This window comes from Leopardus geoffroyi, chromosome A2, assembly GCF_018350155.1.
Source record: "Leopardus geoffroyi isolate Oge1 chromosome A2, O.geoffroyi_Oge1_pat1.0, whole genome shotgun sequence".
Classification (NCBI taxonomy): domain Eukaryota; kingdom Metazoa; phylum Chordata; class Mammalia; order Carnivora; family Felidae; genus Leopardus; species Leopardus geoffroyi.
Window position 1 is genome coordinate 116041165 of NC_059331.1, and position 18583 is coordinate 116059747.

The window sequence follows — 18583 nt, forward strand, 5'->3', positions numbered from 1 at the left end:
TACTGTCCAATAGAAGTATACTGCAAACCACAAATGCAATTTTATTTTATTTTTTAGAGAGAGAGAGAGAGAGGGCATAAGTGAGCGAGGGGCAGAGAGAGAGGGAGGGAGGGAGAGAGAGAGAGAAAAGCAGGGCTCATCCGGGGATCATCGTGTTTTTACCTGAAGCAGGGTTCATGCTCACCCAAAACAGGGCTTGAGCTCACCGAAAGCGGGGCTCCTGCTCACTGAATGTGAGACTTCAACTCACCAAATGTGAGATCATGACCTTAGTCAAAGTCAGATGCTTAACGACTGAGCCACCCAGGCACCCTGTAGTCTTATTTGAAAAGTAAAATGTAGCGAGTGAATTAGTTTGAATAATATATTTTATTTAACTGAATATATCCAAAATATTATCATGCTAACATATAATCAGTATTTTATAACTATTAGAGATATTTTACATTCTTTTGTATTAAATCTTCAAAATTTGGTGTGTAGATTATACTTAACAGTTCATCTCAATTCAGACTAGCCACATGGCAAGTTCTAAAAAGCCACATATGTCTAGTGGCTACTGTATGGGACAGCTGAGGTAATCGCTACCTAGATTATCCCATGTTTTGTGCACATGATCTGTATTCTCTTTTCCTTTATGCCAGGCTACCACGCACACTTTTCCCATTTAGACAGCAGTGATATATAGAGAAAACTGTCCGTATAGCAGATATATTCCACTGTGGCTGCTCGTATATTTATCTTCTCCTCCCTACCCCCTGCCACAAGGGACCATCTCATGATTTTACTGGTCTCAGTGTCTTCAATACTTTAACGTGATCACGATAACAATATTTCCAGAGGTCTTGCCATATGCCAAGCACTATGCAATCTGCTTTACACACATTAACCCATTTTCTCATTTTAATCTCATAATGCCTCATGATGTACCCTTACTACTGCCATTTTGCAGATGGAGAAACTGAAACTTAGAGAAATTATGAAGCTTGCCTAGGGTCATTAGGCTGTAGGGCCTAGAATCGAAAGAATGTAATCTGACTCCAGATTTACGCTCTTTTATTTTTAAATAGGTAAATGTACCACATATGTGGAAAAATGCATAAATAATAAAAAGAAATATGTAGTCTAATTATCATAAAGCCCACAACAGTGTAACCACTATCTACATCAAGAAACAGAAGATTTGTAGAATTCGAACCTATTGTTTCTTCCCAGTCTCAACTCTTCTCCATAAAGTTCCTTTTGTCTTAGAGACAGTCATTAACTTAACTATTTCCTTACTCTTCTCTACAGTTTTAACACCTAAGTATGCATTATTTATTCATATTTTTTAACTTTATAAAAATGGAGTGATACAGTATATATTCTTTTTTTTTTTATTTTTAAAAAAAAAATTTTTTTTTCAACGTTTATTTATTTTTTTGGGACAGAGAGAGACAGAGCATGAACGGGGGAGGGTCAGAGAGAGGGAGACACAGAATCGGAAACAGGCTCCAGGCTCTGAGCCATCAGCCCAGAGCCCGACGCGGGGCTCGAACTCACAGACCGCGAGATCGTGACCTGGCTGAAGTCGGACGCTTAACCGACTGCGCCACCCAGGCGCCCCAGTATATATTCTTTTGTGAGTGGTTTCTTTTTAGCATTGTATTTTTTAAGATTCATATATATCATTGCATATAGTTGGTTCATTTTTGTGTCATATTACATTCCATTATACAATGATACCACAATTTATCTATAATGTTACTGATAGAGGACATTGGACTGTTTATCATTTTTAGCTATACCAATAGTACTGCTATTAACATTCTTTGGCATGCATCCTGGTGCCCATGAGAGTGCCTTTCTAAGAGTTTATACCTGGAAGTGACATGCTGGCTCATGTATGGGCCTGTGTTCAACTTTAGTAGATAAGGCCAAATGCTTTTTCCACACTGGTCTATTAATTTACTCTCCCTAGAGTGAAGTGAAAATTCCCATTCCTCCACTCCTAGTCAGCAGTTGTCATTTTCAGTCTTTTTTATTTTTTATTTTTTTTTATTTTAGAGAGGTAGGGAGAGAGTGTGAGCGGGGGAGAGAGGCAAAGGGAAAGAGAGAGAGAGAGAGAGAGAGAGAGAGAGAGAGAGAGAGAGAGAGAGAGAATCTCAAGCAGTACCATGTTCAGCATAGAGCCTGACTTGGGGCTTGATCCCATGACCCTCAGATCATGACTTGAACCGAAATCAAGAGTCAGATGCGCAACTGACTGAGCCACCCACCCATGTGTCCCTTCAGTCTTTTTCAATTTTAGCCATTCTTGTGGGTGGTGTAGTATTCTCTTACTGTGGTTTCAATTGCCCTGTTTTCATATGAAGTTGATATTTTTTCACGTTTACTGATTATTTGGATTTCTTAGTGATTTGCCTGTTCAAATCTTTTTCTTATGATTGTAGTTCTTTATATATTCCGGATATAAGACTTTTCTTGGTCATACGTGTTATAAATTTTTTTTTGGTTTTATTGAGATATAATTGACATTCATCTCTGTATAAGTTTAAGATGTACAGTATAATGTTGTAAATCTCTTATTAGACTCTGAGGATTGCTTTTTAACTCTTTAATGATGTCATTTGATGAAACTGAGTCTTAAATATTAATGTAGTCAAAGTGATCAGGTTTTCTATTATAGTTAGTATTTTTTGATTAGTTTAAAATAGCTGTCTCCTATTTTTAAAAAAATTTTTTAATGTTTATTTACTTTTGAGAGAGAGACAGAGCACAAGCAGGGGAGAGGCAGAGAGAGAGACACACACACAGAATCTGTAGCAGGTTCCAGGATCTGAGCTGTCAGCACAGAGCCTGACGTGGGGCTTGAACTCCACACTTGATCTTAGCCAAAAGGCCGAGAAGCAATGTGGGGCTCGAACTCACTGTGAGATCATGACCTGAGCCGAAGTTGGATGCTTAACCAATTGAGCCACCCAGGCTCCCCCACACCCTTTTTTTAAACTAAACTCTGCCCCAATGTGGGGCTTAACCTCACAACCCCAAGATCAAGAGTTGCATGCTCTACTGACTGGGTCAGCCAGGCACCCCAGGTGTGTCCCCTACTCTTGAGGTCATGGATATATGCTTCTATTTTATATTCTAAAAGCTTTGTTGTTTTGCCATTCAAATGTATGTCTATTACCCACCTGGAATTGATTTTTTTTTTTTTTTGAATTGATTTTTTTCAACATATACTTTTTTTTTTTTTTAATTTTAGAGAGAGAGAGAAGAGAGCACAAGTGGGGGAGAAAGGCAGAGAAGGGGAGAGAGAGAGAGAGAGAGGGAGGGAGGAAGAATCCTAAGCTGGCTACATGCTCAGAGGGAAGCCTGATGTGGGGCTCGATCCCATGACCCTAGGATCATGACCTGAGCTGGAATCAAGAGTTGGACACTCAACCAACTGAGCCACCCAGGTGCCCGATTTTTTTAAGTTTATTTATTTTGAGAGAGAGAGAGAGAGCACGCAAGCAGGGGAGGGGCAGAAAGAGAGAGAATCCTAAGCAGGCTCTGCACTGTCAGTGTGGAGCCCGTTGTGGAGCTCAGACTCACAAATTGTGAGATCATGACTTGAGCTGAAACCAAGAGTCAGACCCTTAACTGACTGAGCCACCCAGGTGCCCCAACTGGAATTGATTTTTGTATGTGATGTGAAGGGTATCATTTCACTGTTTTTCTTCCAAATGGGGATCTATTTGTCCTAGCACCAATTATTGAAACCATTTTTTAGGCATTGCTGTGCATCACCACCATGACAATGTAAATTCCCATGTATGGGTGAGACTTTCCAGGCTCTTTATTCTGTTCCATTGGCGTATTTGTCTCTTCTTGATCCAATATCACACTGCCTTAATTACTATGGCTTTATAATAAAACTTGATATCTGATAATACAAGTCTTCCTCTTCTTCCTCTTTTACTTTCTTCTCTTCCTCATGAGTGCTTGCCTTTGATCTTTCATAAAATTTTTAATTGGCTAAAGTTTCACACACACACACAAATACCTATTGGGAGTTGCATTGCATCCCTTGACATTTTTCAGCATTGCAATTTCTATGAACATATTATCTCTTGTTTAGGTCTTCTTCAATGTTATTTTATTATTATTTTTTTTAAGTAGACTCCAAGCCCAAAATGGGGCTGGAACTCACAACGCTGAGCTCAAGAGTTGCATACTCTACCAACTGAGCCGAGTACCCCTTCTTCTATGTTTTTTAAAACTGTTTTCTTCATATAGATCTTGCACTTCTTTGATTTATTCCTAGGTGCTTGATATTTAATTTGAAACTATTACAAGTAGTATCTTTTTTTTTTTTTTTTTTGAGAAAAACAGAGAAAGAGTGAGTGAGTGGGAGGTGGGGGAGAGGGAAAGAGAGACTCTTAAGCAGGCTCCACGCCCAGCACGGAAGCTCTATGTGGGGCTGGAGCTCACCACCATGAGATCATGACCAGAGCCAAAATCAAGAGCCCCATGCTTAATCTACTACTGAGCCACCCAGGTGCTCTATTATAAGCAGTATCTTAAAAAAAAAAAAAAAAAATTCTCTTTTTCCTTGGCCTATAGAAATATTGATTTTTTTTAAAATATGATTTTTAAATTAATCTGTTTAACTCATTAATTGTAACAATTTATCTGTGGATTCTTTTGGATTTACCACATACATAATAATTACATCATCTGTGAATAATAACAATTTGTTTCTTTTTATTTAATGGTTAGTCTTTTCGTTTTTCTTGCCTTACACCACTAAGGACATTCAGGGGCAAAAACAGGCATTCTTGTCTGCAGCACCCTTTAAATCACTAGTAAGCCCCTTTGCCTCCAGCTCACAGCGTTGGAATCATTAGTCTCCTGGGGAGGGTCGGGCGTTAAGACGCCCACACTCTCGTTTCATCTCCTGCAGTGAGTTAAGGCAGAGCGTCTGCCTCTCGTAAGCTCATCTTCCAATCCTGGAGAAGAAGCCGGCCGCTTCCTCTGGTTGCCGCGCAACGGCGTCGTCCTGCCCCAGGAGTAGGTGCAGTTGGGCTACAAGCACGTGCCGCCTCTTCCGCGTTCCGGGACTACATCCCCCATAATACAGCGCGCCGCAATCGGCTGGTCTCCGAAGTGGGGGAAGGGCCAGGACGGGCCGGGAGGCGGAGCGGAAGCGGACTGCGAGGGACGAGAAGAGTAGAATCTCCACAAGCTGGGAACCACCTTGTCCCTGATTCTCAATCTCGGCCTTTCTCCATCCCGACCTCTAGGCTGCTTCGTGAGCACGGGACGCAGCTGACGCCTGCTAATCGACTTTCGCTGCGCCGCCCCGGCTCGGGAGCCTGTTGGCGGCCGGCGACACTGACAAGAAGCCCACTGGCAAGGTAATGGGGAAGGGGCGAGAGAGAAGGTGGGGGGTGTGTGGAGACGTCTCCGTTCGCCCGGCGCGCGCCTTTACGGTATTCCCTTCAGGCCTGGCGGCCGCTCCTCCTTCGCCTTGTCCCGTCCTTACCCCCCCAGCCCCCCCACCCCCCGCCCCACCCGGGCCGCTGCCCCAGGTGTCCGCAGAGACCAGGCTCGGGATCGGCCGGTAGCCCGCGGCTGTGGAGGCTCTTTGTCCCTGTCCCTCCGGGTCTGACAGCTGTGGCCCCGTCGGCCCCGGGCGCAGAACCGAGCGGGGCTCAGGCTGCTTGATCTGAGCGGGGCGGGCTCGGTCCCGTGGCCACTGGCGCGGGGGAGCGATGGACCTGGTGCAGGGATGGAGCGTCCGCGGGGCAGCCGCACTTACTTCTTTTTCTGCTTTTGACAGCTCAGCTGTGTTCTACTTTGAGGGAGAAAGTCAAATGCCCCTTTTTTACCCCCTCTTCAAACTCAGCAGCTGGGTGACTGGTAAGGATGAACTTAAACTGCCGTGTTGACTGTGACTTGTACTCGAAAGCGGTTCTAATAGTGGCTCAGACAACCCGGATTTCCATCCTGATCGAGTCACTGCCTGGCTTTGTGACCTTGGTTAATTAAAGGTTTCTCGGCAGTCAAATGGAGATAACAAAACACACCTTTAAGTTGTTGGAATAAAAAAATAATAATGCTTACAACGCCATTAATTCATATGACGAAAAAGCCCTTTGAATATGATACTTGCATTAGTTACACTGAAGTGGCCTCTGGATTTATGAGTTTTGTGCTTTTCTTTGTTTAATCATTTGTACCCTAGATTGTGTGTTCTTCACTTTATACTTTGTTCACCTTAAACCTAAGCAAGGTATTCTTTAAAATACGCTGTCTTGTTCATTTCCACTGTTTTAAGATGGCTGAGAATGTTCTTAGGAAATTGATGACTCTGCTTTTCTGTGGATCAGCTCTGGAGATACAAGGACTTATTCACCATCCCCGCCCCCCCCCCCCCCCCCGCCCCCCAGCTGTGTCCTTTGGGAGACTCTTTAGAGGAGCTTAAGCGTTTGTTTCAGCAGGGTAAGCATCTAGGTGTTCTGCAGTCCTGACGTGGGGCTTCACCACCTTTACCCTACGTCAACTTTTTTCCACCTCTCTCTCTACACTTTCCCACTGGTTAGTAATTTTCCCCCTTAGGGAATTTTGTTTGCAAGTGGCAGTTTCCTTCGCAGAACATCTTGAATGAGTGCAGTAAAATTCATAAGGAGGGATTTGAAACGTTTCACATTAGTCCCTCTATAGATTTGGTTCTTGCACTGTTCTCTCCTGCTACTTACTAATATTGGCGATGAGTTTTTCTTTAAGGAAATGTTTATGGTCCTTAGTTGATTTTTTTTTTTTTTCATCGAAAATGTCTATTTTGGGGCATCTGGATGGTACAGTGGGTTAAGAGGCCAACTCTGAATTTCAGCTCAGGTCATGATCCTGTAGTTTGTGAGTTCGAGCGCAGAGCCTGCGTGGGATTCTGTCTTTCCCTCTCGCTTTCTGCCCCTTCCCTGTTTGCTCACTCTGATTCAAAAATAAATGAATAAACATTAAAAAAAGAAAAGAAAATGTTCTGTACTAGTTTGGGTTCAAACACTTTTGTGTGATATGTGAAGTAATATGCCTCGAGGAATGCTGTTTTTGAATGTACAGTTATAGCGAGAGAAAAGCTAGTAGGGCCTGATAAATTTTCTGTGTCATGTCTTTAGCGACTGATGCATTTTAAAAAATTCAAGAAGGAGAAATCTAATGAATGTACTTCATAAGGATAACAGAGAGCTAGAGAGTAAGTAAAAGGACTTAAACTGTGGGACAGGACATATGTATATAAAGATTTCTGAGTCATTTAAAAATATGTGGCAAAAATACTCATTTTGAAAAAAAAAAGTGTTTATGTTGGTGTTAGTGCAGTGTAGGACAGAGAGTAATGGACTAAGGAAATAGGAGACCTTATTTTTTGTCCTAGCTCTGTCACGATCTGTATAACCTTATATTCCTTTGTGTTCCTCATTTTCCTCATGCCCAACATAGTGAATTGTTCTGATTCCAGACTTTAAATGAAAAAGATTTCTAGATGTTCTTTTTAGCATGGAACAAATTAGTATAAGCTCTTTTAGTCGTATATTTGTGTCTTAGGGTCCACTCCCTGCCTTCCCCCCACCTCCCTGCCCCAGCTTGAGGAATACACATGTAGGAACTAGAAAGCTGCCACAAATAAGAATCTCTATTGACGAGTTCATTCTTTCATGAACTGCCCATGTGTTGTTTACACTTTTGACATGCTTAGTTCTCTTCCACTCTACTGTGTATCTTTTATTTTACTCATTGCCTGTTTACTTATTATGCCTATTTCTTTTTAACTCTAGTTTGTCAATTCTGATCCAACATCATTGTTTCTTTTTGTGAATTCTTTCCCTTTTTGCTTCTATTCCCAACATCCTTGTTTTCCTAGGGGTTCTTTTTTCCCCAAAACCTCAAGCAAAGGTGCCCAGTGGTAGTCTAGTTAGCTGTGGAAGGGGATGTGGGCTCATGTGGCACAAAGCATGATTTGCTGAGGCTGTGGGCAGGTGACTGAAATATATGGCACTGCCTAATATATTTTAGATTAAACTTTTGCTGTGGCATAGTGATTGAGTAGTTTCCCTTTTGCCCTAACGTTTGCTCTTCTTTTTTTTATTTTTTTATTTATTTAAAAAAAAATTTTTTTTTTTCAACGTTTATTTATTTTTGGGACAGAGAGAGACAGAGCATGAACGGGGGAGGGGCAGAGAGAGAGGGAGACACAGAATCGGAAACAGGCTCCAGGCTCTGAGCCATCAGCCCAGAGCCTGACGCGGAGCTCGAACTCCCAGACCGCGAGATCGTGACCTGGCTGAAGTCGGACGCTCAACCCACTGCGCCACCCAGGCGCCCCACGTTTGCTCTTCTTAACCTTGAATTACTTTACCCATTTTCTTTTATCTTTGTACTCTTCAGAGCTATTGTCTTCTCTCTTTTCTCCCAAATATGCCATCTAAAAACAATCATATCTTGAGATATGTTTCTATATCTCACCTGGAATTTTAGTGTAGCTTCTCTCAAGGCAGTCCACATTTTATTTTATTTTATTTTATTATTTTTAAAAATAATTTATTTTTTTAAACTAATCTCTACACCCAATGTGGGGCTCAAACTCAAGATCCCAAGATCAAAAGTTGCATGCTCCTCTGAGCCAGCCAGGTGCCCCAAGGCAGTTCTCATTTTAAATTTTAGACCTAATTAGTAGTGGATGGCTGTGTCCTATGTTAATGTTTTTCCCTAGATATTAGCCTCTGGCAATATTATGTAGAAAAAATATTTTAAGAATGGGCCTTTCCCCCTAAAGTTATATTCTGAGGTCAAGTCTATGGAGGACTTATTTCTGAGTTTTTTTTGGAGGGAATTGTCTGAACCTCTGAGTTCTGGTAAACACACCATGTCTTTTTGTAAAGAATATGTGCTTCCCTAACTGTAAATTCCTTAGGAGACTAATAGGCACTGATTCTTGTGGCACCGTCGCAGGATTTTTTACCTAACTACCCGGGGTTCATTGTCTCACCACTTTGAAGAAAGAAGAGGTGGACACAAAATGAGCAGCGGGCAAAAGTTTATTAGAGTATAAAATTAGAAAGTAAGAGTAGTAGGAAAGCTCTCTTACAGAGAGGGGCATTTGAAGTGAATGCCCACCGAGAGAGCCAAAGCATAAGAGACTGTTAAAAACTGAGAACAAACTGAGGGTTGATGGGGGGTGGGAGGGAGGAGAGGGTGGGTGATGGGTATTGAGGAGGGCACCTTTTGGGATGAGCACTGGGTGTTGTATGGAAACCAATTTGACAATAAATTTCATATATTAAAAAAAAAAAAATGAAGTGAATGTCCACCGACAATAGGCAAGGGTCCTTGTTTTATAAGGTTCTGGTCGCCGCTCCCCACGCTCTTCCCGCTTTATCCTCTCAAGCTCTACCCTTATTGGCTGAACAATTCTAGGTGCTGGGTTGTCCATTCCTGATTGCCTTGTTTCCATTGTATGAGGGGTGGTCTGTGGCCAAATCTTTCCTTGTGGGTCGTAGGTTTTATGGTCTACTTATTTTCAGCCAGGTCTTTTGTCAAATTCTTGAGGGAAACCTGAGGGGGAGTAGGTGGTGTCTGTTACATTCTTAAGAGAGATGTTAAGCGGGTTGGGGGGGTGGCTTGCTCTGGTCAGACACTCCCAGCATTGTTCCAAAATATGTGTTTTTCCCCACCCAGGGACTTCAGGTCCTATTTTTTCTCTCTCTGCCTATTTTATCCTCTCTTTTCCTCTCATAGCACCTTTAGCTGAGTGAGAGCTTCTCTGCTTGCTAGTTGCTACTATTGCTGTTGATGGTTACTTGAGCTCTAGTCATAAAGAGTGCAAAAAGCAAGAGCACTGAGTAAATGCAAAAACCGTATTTGAAGGGCAGATTTTTTTTTTTTTTTAATTTTTTTTTTCAACGTTTATTTATTTTTGGGACAGAGAGAGACAGAGCATGAACGGGGGAGGGTCAGAGAGAGAGGGAGACACAGAATCGGAAACAGGCTCCAGGCTCTGAGCCATCAGCCCAGAGCCTGACGCGGGGCTCGAACTCACGGACCGCGAGATCGTGACCTGGCTGAAGTCGGACCCTTAACCGACTGCGCCACCCAGGCGCCCCTGAAGGGCAGATTTTTTTTTAGGTAGGATTACCATCCATTAATGGTTTTTAATGTTGCTATTGCAGTGTTTATATAAGAAATAGAAGTATTTAAGACAGGTAGTGTGAAATAAAGTGTTTTGAAAATTTTTGACTGCAGCCCATAGCAAGAGATCTTTTTTATGTCAAGACTCCATAAACTGTGTGTGTGTGCATGCGTGTGTCTGTGTATGAAAAAAAAATAGGTATATAACTGAAAGAAAACTGATGTAAAACAAAAATCTGCAGTGGATACAGTCTACTTTGATGGCTTCTATTTTATCTTTTTTTTTTTTTTTTTTTGAAGTGCCATTTGCAAACTGTTGAGTTTTGTTCCTTGCTTTTGAAAAACACGGGGGTCCTGGGTTGAGAGTTTGTCTAATTTCCCCCCATTTGTTTGCCATTGGGTAATCATCAGTCCTGTTTGTGCTTCACTTTCCTTTTCCTTAAAATGAGAGTGTTATAGTTTAAATACTCATTGATCCTCTGTCTTTACCATAGTAATAATTTGGACTAATATATTTGTCTTTAGGTCCCTGGCTAGGGAGAAACCACTAAAAAATTGCTTAAATATCTACTTGTTTGCATGTTTGTTATTTGGTAAATGGAATAATAGAACTTTGAACAGATCTTTGGAGACTTACAGATCTCCAAATCTCCAAAGATCTTGTACATTGGAGTAGAGACATCAAGGCCTGTAATAAATGTGAAAACTAAGAAAAAAGTTTCCCTATGTTTTTCTTTTTCTACCTTTATGCCCTTTAACAAGGAATATTTTAGAGTTTGAAAATTTGTATTTAAAATGCTTAATAACAATTGTAACTTAATACACTGGTAGATTGCTACCTAGACTGTATTCCGTACCCCATCTTACCACATTGCCCCCTTCATATATTAGAAAATGCCAATGGGGATATATTTTTTTGTGCAAAGATCGCCATATCAGATTATTACTATTACTGTATATTACCAAACAGTGGAACTGCCATTCTTATAAGAAAGGAGAACACTGAACTTTCTTTGCTTGTGGGTTTCCTTCTGTTCACTTTGGACGATTTCTCCAAACCAAACCATTCCATGCTGGGGACTAGGATCCCTCCCATTCTCATTTGTTTGTACTGAGGAGACTAAGATTAAGGAATTTACTGCCTGCTCCCAAGATTCTGGTCAGAAAAGAATTCTAAAGGTTTTCGTTGGAAGGAAATTGGAACCAGACTCTACTTCCTCTTCTGTCTCAGATGAGACCTCCTTAATGGGGCTTTCTTGACCTGATACTTCACATAGACTCCTCATATATCCTCACATCACCCTGTTTGTTTTCTCCATAGCAGTTTGTGACAAGCTGAATTTAACTTGTTTCTGTGTTTGTTTATTGTCTCACTCCAACTAAAACGTAATCTCCAGAAGAAAAAGAATCCCGTCTTGTTTCACCTTTCACATCTCCAGTTTCTGGCACATAGTAGGTACTTCAATAAATGTGAATAAATAAGTGAGCAAATGAATGAATAAACCAAGCAAGTTCTTTCATGCTTTATTTTATTAAAAACATTTTTTTAAATGTTTATTTATTTTTGAAGGAGAGACAGAGTGTGAGCGGGGAAGGGGCAGAGAGAGAGAGAGAGGGAGACACAGAATCCTAAGCTGACTCTAGGCTCTGAGATGTCAGTGCAGAGCCCAGCCCGACAGGGGCTCAAATTCACAAGCCGAGCCGTGAGATCATGACCTGAGCCGAAGTCAGATGCCTAGCTGATGAGCTACCCAGGTACCCCAGTTCTTTCATGCTTTAAATGAAACTTCATATAGCAAAAGTTGTGTTTGAGCCTACACCTTTATGCAGCCTTCCTCTCCCCCAAATTCTTTTTTCTGGAAAAATGTTTTTTCCTATCAGTGCTTGGCTGGTCATTGTGAAGGTGTCTCCATCCAGAAGACCTTATATTTATCTGTGCTTTATTTCGTATATTTTTCCATTGTTGTTTGCTTATGTAAAAAAACCTAAGCTTTAAGACTTCTTAAATCCTTTTTTTTTTTTTTTAATGTTTATGTATTTATTTTGAGAGACAGCACACATGGCATTAGTTGGGGGAGGGACAGAGATGAAAGAGACTAACTGTTGCGGGGCTCCATCTCACAAACCATGAGATCATGACCTGAGCCAGAATCAAGAGTTAGGTTTAACCAACTGAGCCACCCAGGTGCCCCTCCTAAATTCGTCTTGTAGCAACTTTGTAATACTTTGAGTTATGGGAATGAGGTGTATTTGAAACTTTAATGTGCCTACTTGATAATTTAATGAGTAGTTATTTCAGATTTAAGTAAAATTTCAGAATTTTAGGATCATTGCCCTAAATACCATGAGAACAGAGAACAGGCTTTCATTTAATGTTACAATTCATTCGGTATTTACAAACCTAGCCTTCCTAGTGGAGGTAAAGAAAGTGGTGTGGTATAGAGAAAACCTAAATAGTAAGTCAGGACCTGTGTTATAGACCAATACAGTTTCTGCCACTAATTGTCTCATTTTAGGTAAGATACTTCACATCCCTGGGTTTTATTTCACGTGAAATATCAGGGGATTAGGTTAGATTTCTTCTCAAGTCCTTCCAGCGCCCAAATGGATAATTGAAGATACTTCAATTTTATCTCAAAACTTCCATCTTTTCTGCCCCTATACCCACCAAAAACACTGCAGGGAGGTCACATTGCTGCTTGGGAGAAGGTGGGGTTGGGCTCAGGGATGGGCTTAAAGTAAATTATAGAGTAGTTCTACTGATTGTTCCTTGGACTCTGGGAGTTGTGGCAGCAGTGGAGGACCTGTTACTCTTGTCCTTAGGAACCTGGGATTGATGGGACAAGGCTCATGACTGGACGAGAAGATGTGATGTGTAAAATCAGCTGATATAAAGTAATATGCTGTGAGAGTTAGAAGAAGATCAGCTTAGGGCCACCTGGGTTGCTCAGTTAAGTGACTGACTTTTGATCTCAGTTCAGGTCTTAGGGTTCTGAGTTCAAGCCTTGCGTTGGGCTCCACACTGGCTGTGGAGCCTACTTAAAAAAAGAAAAAAGATCAGCATGGACTACAATAAGGTGATGAGGATTTGAAATCCTTCTGGCTAAGCATTTAAACAGATACTCTAGTCTCATTTTAGGCTATTTAGAAGATGAACTCTTGCCACCAACAGTATGCCATTATGCCATCTTTTAGGACTGGATAGTTCTTCAGGGACTAGTATCAATGAAGTATTTCATGGTGTCCACAAATTCTGAGTGGAAACTTGTTCAAGCCTGCAGCCTCTCTGATAGCTGCTAACTTACTGAATGAGAGGATATAAGGAAGCATGTTTCATAAATAAAAATACATATAAATGTAAGGTATTATTGTTGTATGAGACAGTGAGAATAGTGGCTTGATTGGGGGAAATATCTAATGGGAAATAAATTTGCCTTTGGGGACTGGATTATGGAGGGCCATGAGAGCTAATCAGAGGAGTTTTATTTGGGTTTAGTAAAACATCTCCTGTATTAACTCACATTCCTCAGATTATCAAGAATTAGTGGCATTGCTGCAGTAGTGCCTGACTCTAATAAATGTTAGTGTATATTGAGTAGTATGGGGTGCCATTTATCTTTATTAATATTAGGTAATTACTGTTGTCCCCATTACATAAATGAGGACATCAGGGTCTAGGGAGATAAAATAACTTGCTCAAGGTTTTAAAGATAGAATATGTAGTTTCATATGGCGTACCTTGAGGCTGGAGGTGGGGCAGGAGTGGGAGTGTTACTTTTTGAAGAGGCGACATTTGAGCTAAATACTGAAAGATGAAAAGGAACAAGCTGGCTGGGAGAGCATTCCAAGCAGGTGAAGAGTAGTTGTATATAGACCCTGAGGTTAGAAAGAATTTGGTTAGTCTTGCCTAGTGTGACTGTAGCACAGTGGGCAAGGTGGAAGTGGTGTGCGATTAGTACACAAGAGATAAGGGCAGAAGTCAGATTTTGCAGGGCCTTGTGGCCTGATGTAAAGAGTTTTAATTTTATTCTAAGTGCAGTGGGAAATTGTTGAAGGGGTTTTAAACGGGAGTGATGTGATACGATTTTGTGTGTGTGTGTGTGTGTGTGTGTGTGTGTGTTAAAAAATATGTAACATGAAATGTACCGTTTTTAGGTGTACAGTTCGGGGGCATCGAATGCATTCACACTGTTGTGCAACCATCACCATTATACATCTCCAGAACTTTTTCATCATCCCAAAGTAAAACTCTATACTTTAAACTTTATTTATTTAAAAAAGATTTTTTTAATGTTTATTTATTATTGAAAGAGCAAGAAACAGAGCACGAGCATGGGAGGGGCAGAGAGAGGGAGAGACACAGAATCCGAAGCAGGATCCAGGCTCCGAACTGACAGCACAGAGCCCGATGCGGGGCTCGAACTCACAAACCGCAAGATCATGATCCCAGCTGAAGTCTGACGCTAACCGACTGAACCACCCAGGCGCCCCTATACCTTAAACTTTAAACCATAACTCTCCATTCTCCTATCCACCCTCCTCCTTTCCCTCAGCCTCTGTTAACTACCATTCTACTTTCTGTTTCTATGTATCTAACTGTTCTAAGTACCTATCATAAGTGAAATCATGCAATATTTGTCCTTTGTGTCTGGTTTATTAACTTATTTTTTAATTTTTATTATTATTATTTTTTAAAAGTAGGCTCCATGCCCAATGCAGGGCTTGAACTCATGACCAAGAGTCGTATGCTCCACCCACTGAGCCAGCCAGGTGCCCCTTCCTATGATGTCTTGAAGGTTCATCCATGTTGAAGCTTGTATCAGAATTTTATTCCCATTTAAATCTGAGTACTATTCCATTGTATATACCACATTTTGTTTATTTGTTCATTTGTTGAATACTTGCGTTATTTCCACCTCTTGGCTATTGTCGAATAATGCTACAGTGAACATAGGTGCACGGGTATCTATGAGTCCCTGCTTTCAAATCTTTTGTGATTATCCCCAGAAGTGGTATTGCTGGCTTATATGGTAATTTTGTGTTTAATTTTTTTGAGGAACTGACACACTGTTTCCCACAGTGGCTGCACCATTTTTCATTCCCGCTAGCAGTGCACAAGGGTTCCAATTTCTCCACAGCTACTAACGTTTGTGTGTGTGTGTGTGTGTGTGTGTGTGTGTGTGTGTGTGTGTGTTTTAGTAATAGTTATAGGGAAAGAAAACTCTTTTTACCCTACCTTCTTAGGTTCAGTATCCAGGGCTCTGCAAATTAAACTGACAAAAGACAGATTAACAGGAAGAAAAGGTTTATTTCATATGCAAATGAGAGCATCACAGAAATGAAATGAAAACTCTAAAGAAGCGGTTAGGCCTGAGAGAGCTTATGTATCATTTAGCCAAAGAACCATAAATTGTGGAGATCTGACAAGACAAAGGAAAAGGAGTTTTAGTTTCTAGAAGTAGTAAATTGTGAGAAGGTAAATATATGGGGGAAACTAACTGAAGACAAGGGTTGCCTAAGATGTGTGTGTACAGATTCATCTCAGCCTCAACTCCCTGTCTCCCTTGGTAAGAATGTTCTCACATTTCTGGTGGGAAATCCATGTCTTGCTTTTAGGAAGAAAGGGGGAGTGAAGGGCATGGAACCCTTCCTGCATCTGCTGTTTCTTAGTCATCTTCACTTCAAAATAATCCTTAAACCAATGTGGCATATTTTGGGGTGGTATACTCTGATGCCTTTCATATAATCTTAATAATGGGTATGAAGTGGTATCTGATTGTGGTTTTATTTTTTTTTATTTTTTTATTTTATTTTATTTTTTTTAATTTTTTTTTAACGTTTATTTATTTTTGGGACAGAGAGAGACAGAGCATGAACGGGGGAGGGGCAGAGAGAGAGGGAGACACAGAATCGGAAACAGGCTCCAGGCTCTGAGCCATCAGCCCAGAGCCCGACGCGGGGCTCGAACTCACGGACCGCGAGATCGTGACCTGGCTGAAGTCGGACGCTTAACCGACTGCGCCACCCAGGCGCCCCTCTGATTGTGGTTTTAATTTGCATTTCCTTAGTGATTAGAGATTTGGGCATCTTTCCATGTGCTTATTGTTCATTTGCATATCTCCTTTGAGAACCATTCAAATTGTGACTATTCAAGTCATGACTTGTTTTTAAAAGAACATTTTGGCTGCTCTGAGGACAGTGGCCTGAAGTGGGGTTGGAGAGGAATCTGGGAACCCACTCGAGAAAGAGCTGCAGGAATCTAGTTGGAGAGGTGATATCTGGACCACACTGTGCTTCCTCTTCATATACAGTGCTCTACAGAGATTTCATTTTAAATATGTCTCCTCTCCTTCATTCTTCTGCTTTTGGGCCTTTTGTAATTTCTGCAGTGGGGCAAGAACTTTCCCCTGGGAATACTAAAAATATTGAGTCTGTCTTAGGTCAAAATAATGATGAAGGTGATGATTTTTTTTTTTTTTTTCCTTTAAAAACTATTTGGGCCAAATATGACATTTGACTTTTTAGTCATTGGTAGACAGTTAATATGGTGGCCTAGAATTTGGGATTCAAAGTTTTTAGAGTATATACTATTTTGGTTGAGAAAGGACTCTAATAAATACTGTGCTAGATGGTAGCCATAGGTTCTTAGTGACAATGTAGGCCTTTTAGGTCTAGTAATTATCTCCATCGTGACTTAGGTGGCCTTCCAGGAGCTGGATCCTTATGTGAAACCTAGAGAAACATAGGGGATGTTCAGAATGCAAGTTCCTTAGTCACTTGCAGCTTTGAACATTGCCCAGACAGGAGATCTTAAACCCTTCCCTTTTTTTCCTTTTTCTTTCCTGAAGATTGAGTCTAAGAATAATTTCTCTTTAGAACTACTAAAGTAAATTACCTTTAGTTGCGAAACAACTAAAGTCTTCTTGTCTGCTTTTTTCTTTCTATATGGCATCACAAAAAATATCTTTCAGAGAACAGAACAGTATATTCCTGTTGATCATAGGGACTAAAGTGGTACTGATAGAAGTTATTTTCTCTTCAGTCCACCTCTGCCTCGCCTAGTAAATATAGGACTTAGCTTGCCCTGGCAGGAGTGACTTGGGTTACAACAAAGATACCTGTTTTTTCTCCCCCTTACCCCTTCCTCTTTAGGATCATTATAGGTAGGTCCAAGTAAGCAGCCTCTGTTACACCTGATGAACTGACTTGTAACATTGAATTTAGTGGTCCTACAATGAGTGGTCCTAGAGCTACAATGAGTGTAGCTCTCATTGCTGCTTCATGAAGAAACTTGAGATTTGGAGAGTGGTTCCCAGACTTTGATGCACATTGGAATAATTTAGGGCTCTTTAAAAAACAAAAATGGATGTGTGGTTCCCACCTCCTAGACATTCTAATTTAATTGGTGTGGGGTGTGACCTGGCATGGGGATATTTTTAAAACTCTCCAGGTGCTTTTAATGTATAGCATACTGAGGAGAGACCAAAGGCATAATTGTATCCTTTTGGGAATCTTAGTCACCTCTGCTGGGCTTGCTTGGAATTACTTATGGAAATGAACTCTTAGAATAGCTTTCAGGCCTTCTTGGCTAGTTTCAGAGAATCCTCTTGTGCCTTTGAACTACTCAGCCATTTGTCAGTTTGTCAGGTATAAGCTGGCTCCCAGCCATCTTTTTTACTTGGAGAAGGCTCCAGGGTGTCTTTTTTCCCTAGTAGCTCCCACACTCCTTGGTGTCCTTCTTTAGTTCCCTAGTGTCCAGTGGGATTAACAGTTCCTAACTTCTCACCTCTTTGCGGTTCTCAAAAACAAACCCTTTTTATGTTAAATGTTTAACTTCTTATCAAGATAGAGAAATGTGTAACAGGGGCGCTTCAGTGGCCAAGTCAGTTATGCATGTTATGCATCTGACTTTGGCTCAGGTCATGATCTCACGGTTCTTGGGTTTGAGCCCCATATCGGGCTCTGTGCTGACAGTGCAGAGCCTGCTAGGGATTCTCTCTCTCCCTCTCCCTCTGCCTCTCCTTCACTCTCATTCTCTCAAATAAATAAATAAACTTAAAGAAAGAAAAACACGTAACAAACACAAGCAAGTTATAAAGCATATGAAGAATTTAGTATAGTAGTCCCTATACAGCTTCTTGACTTCCCTCTGAGATGGTGTGCTTTAATTTTGTTGAGGGCAGTAATGAGCCAGACACCTTCTAAGGAGAGTCAAGGCTATGAAGACCTTCCTAGTAGGCTTCTCTGAATTTAATAGTCAGATGGTATACAGTTAATATGGAGGAATAAGGGGCTCTTTATTTGTCTTTGGGCCTGCCACACTGAGAAACACTAGGTTTAGACTAGGTTTTCTTTTTCTTTGGGATTTATTACTTTGGGGGCATATTCTCCTTAGCTAATGTTCTGTCTTGTCCACCATCAGTGTGTTTTCTCT

The 18583-nt window shown here is 41.0% G+C and overlaps 1 protein-coding gene across 2 annotated transcripts in view; it reads left to right on the forward strand.

Moving 5' to 3' along the window:
* The first annotated feature begins 5266 nt into the window (after positions 1–5266).
* CCDC126 (coiled-coil domain containing 126) overlaps positions 5267–18583 on the forward strand; it is a 41212-nt gene continuing 27895 nt past the window's right edge. Inside the window, exons 1-2 of one of the 2 annotated variants that reach the window (XM_045495087.1) lie at positions 5268–5381; positions 5807–5886. The gene's annotated coding sequence lies outside the window, so the exon portion shown is untranslated. Of the gene's footprint in view, positions 5382–5806; positions 5887–18583 lie in introns of both variants that reach the window. The other variant, XM_045495088.1, reaches the window with a different exon arrangement.